This window comes from Rhipicephalus microplus, chromosome 6 (assembly GCF_043290135.1).
Source record: "Rhipicephalus microplus isolate Deutch F79 chromosome 6, USDA_Rmic, whole genome shotgun sequence".
Classification (NCBI taxonomy): domain Eukaryota; kingdom Metazoa; phylum Arthropoda; class Arachnida; order Ixodida; family Ixodidae; genus Rhipicephalus; species Rhipicephalus microplus.
This window is the reverse complement of record NC_134705.1, coordinates 53,361,111-53,364,844: the sequence shown is the minus strand read 5'-3', so window position 1 is coordinate 53,364,844 and position 3,734 is coordinate 53,361,111.

Genomic DNA, 3,734 nt, shown 5'->3' with positions numbered 1-3,734 from the left:
GGCCCGAAACGCCTGTAATAGCCTCAAACAAGTTGACTTACTGGAATACAAAATTTCTCTGGAAAAACAGCACTCATGTTTTATACTAGTTACAAAACAGGCGTTCTCGAAATATAGAGTACCCTTGGTATACACTGTTCACTAAAAACGCCTTCGCGAGTGCTATCAATCAAGAGCGGAGTGCAAAATTTTACAGCAACTTCACCTCCTTTCTCGCATTGTCCACCTTTTCAGGAAGCTGCTGTCTGGTTTCTTTGCAAAAAAGCCGAAAAGAAACAGCTATTTTCATCACGGTACACATTACTACTACCGCCATCGCAGTCTCATCATGAGCGGTATATTTCAAAGATGCAGAGGCTATACCGCTCCAACTTTTCAAGCACAATCCAAAAGAGGTCACTAACTGCGCAGCTTTCATCATTCGCCTCTAGACAGCTTCCTCGATCACTTTTAATGCTGAAAGAAGGCCACGTACGGGATGATGGAAGCCGCCTTCTTAAAAAACACTCATCTGACTCAGTGCACTTTCGTTTGGTTTGGGCGCGGCTGTCAAGGTGTACTCGAGAGAGATGCCGTACTCTTTTCTGCGAAAGTATCCACGTGACTTTTCTGTGAATATGCCCGCGGGTGTAGTGCACTCACAATGAGTTACTGGTCAACTACGCAGCACCGGGAAGAATCGCCACCTCCATGTGCAACACCCGTAACCTGCTACAAGCTTGAGAAATGGGAGCACTGCGATTGAAAAATAATCTAATGCTGTACTAGGGAGAAAATGTAACAAAACTGACCTATTATATACGATTGTGTTGGATTATAAGGGAAATATATTGGTGAAAGTTCACGTGTTGATTGGGGAAAGAAAGATGAGGCAGATGAAGAGTGAGAATAAAGCTATTCATAATGAATACCGAACAAACTGGAAGGACGGTTATTTACTTGCTGGTGTACTTAAGCATAGAGATAACCGCGCAAAAGTATAATACTACTGTAGACATTTCAATTATCTTTCCAAATGAAAAATAAGCATGCTTTGTTCGCCTATCTTCAGATAAGTAAAGTACTGCCAACGCCGTTAACGTTGCAGTCATGTGTCTTGATGCCGCAAGAAATGAAAACCTCTCTAGAAGACATAGCGCAGGGTTCAAAACGCCGTTTTACTGCTAATCTTTCGGCTATTAGGACCATGCTGGTAAACTTGCATGAAGTTTCAGAAGTTTATTCAGCTGCATTTAGTCAGACAGTATTAAGCTTACCAAGGACAGCTCCCGGAGCAGATGGAATTACAAACTCTATGTTAAAATTGTTACTACTGGAATCACGTAATCGTCTGCTAGAGCTATAGTGAATATTCGTTCGAGAGCGCATGGATACCTCCAGAATGGAAACTTGCCGAAATTATCCTGTTGCTCAAAAATGAAAATGAAGCATACATGTTGGATAACGTAAGGTAAATCACACTGAGATAAAATTGAATGAAATTGGTTAACTTAACAATGTACGAAATATTTAACATATTGAGAGGTCGATTCTAAGCCTTTGTCAAATTGGGTGCAGGGCTGGTTGTTCAATAAGGGATGTCCAGGTTGATTTACACAGTCGGTTTCAATTAGCTCGACTATATAACAAATAGGCATCTTTAGTTAGCTTAGACATCACCAAGGCATATGATACCGTGTAGCATTGTATTTTGATAGATCGATTAGAATATCTTGATTTTTCGTCATACATAGCGTGGCTTCACAATTTTTTTGCGCACAGAAAATTTTATTTTTTAAAGATGAGTTTTCATCATCTACTGATATACAAACGAGAGCCGTACCGCAAGCATCAGTGCTTCCCTTGTGTTGTTTACTTACTACTGAGCACCAATACACGTAAATGGACATAACACATTTTGTTTATGCAGACAATATCGCGTTTCTTTTTGCAATAGCAGATAACATTTAGACCTTATAGGAGCGGGCTTGACGGCAACCGTTTTCTACTTAATCAGAGTAAATATGTCCTCTTTGTTTTCCCGCTGCAATACCCGGTGCAAATCTCTCTGTCTTACCATCATGAGGATACACCACAGGTGGACTGTGTCAAATAGCTTGGAGTAATTTATTATACATCGCTCAACTGGCGACCTCATTATGAATACATCGCCGGAAAAGTGCGAGAGCCATTGACATATTACGTAGGCTAGGCAACATCCGCATAGGTATGAGCAGAGACACACTGGTAATGATGTATCGCATGTACGTTCGTCCTATTTTGAAATTTGGTTGTGTACTTTTTTTCTGGAGTTCCAGCTTACAAGTTATGGCCTCTAGTTCTTCTGAAAAGAGAAGCTTTGCGCGCATGCCTCGCCTTGCCGAAAACAGTTGGTGAAAATGTGTTGTATCTTGAATCAAGGTTGCCTTCTTTTTCCTGCAGAGTTCGTCTTCTGATTGTTCAGAAATTCTCAAGATTTTGTGAATCACGATTACGACGTTGAAAAACAGCCTTTATTTTCCTCCCTGAATCGTTTTTCAAGTGCTAGATGGCCATGATTACACACACCACAAATTATATTTGTACCAGATTTACTAGAGCCTATAAACATATGTATATGTGACATGATGAGTAGTTTTAATTCATATTCTGTGGAAATTCAATTGGACGATATCTGTTCCTAATAATGCCAAATTACTTCTGCCTATTATTTTGGATGCATTACTACAGTATCACCTGCGCAGTAATACAGCAAACGTTATTATTGCTACAGACGCATTGCGATGAGACGAAAAGTCAGGAAATAGTACTTTCAGCACAATTTTAGATTGTTTTTATTTCGTTCGACTACCCGATTTCATACCCGTTTGTGCGGCTGAATTTCTGGCAGTAGTGCTCGCCTTACACAAGTTGGATAGGGTAATTACATCAGCTTATATGATAATAGGTTCTCTATCCCTCTGTGCGGCACTTACTGTTGGTCCTGATAATCACGTAACAAAGGCGTTCTGTGCATTAGTGCCTGCGCATTCGAGAAAAGTCCGAAGAGTTCGGGTGCCTGGACATTAAGGCTTATTTCTGAATGAAATAGCCGATTCCTTAGCTACATAGTTAATAGGCGGGCCAAGTTTACCGTACTGTCCATCATCTGCTTATGTGATTATGTGAAGCTTATGTGCTTCTGTCCATCATCTGCTTATGTGACTGCTGCTCGATTCCGCAGATGTACGCTTATGGAAGTCTTTAGGGGTACAAGACGGAGCTATCAAAAGGCTGCGTTGCCGGGTACCAAATCTAAGTTTCCACAAACACAGGTCTGCTCAGGCGCCTTCGCCACTGTGCGCGTTCTCTGATTAACTTTAAACAATAGACCATTTCTTTTAAAGACGACAGTCTTTTTTGGCGACCTTCGACGCAAAAATTTTGGTCGGTCAGTTAGTCCGTCTGTCTGTACATTTGTGTGCTTATTCACTCTTAACGACACCAAGTTCTTGAAACGGCCGACCCCATCCGCAGCGCCTACCAATGTTGCTCAAGATTTAGCGTTCATATTTATGCAATTGTCTAATAAAAACCAGTTATTGCGCATGTCTGAGGGACCACAGCAACACGTATATATTCTGAAGGTGCGTCTTTTACTAGAAAAGGCATACATAAGTGATTTTAAGAACCGTAGCGCCTGATTGATTGATTGATTTGTGGGGTTTAACGTCCCAAAACCACTATTTGATTATGAGAGACGCCGTAGTGGAGGG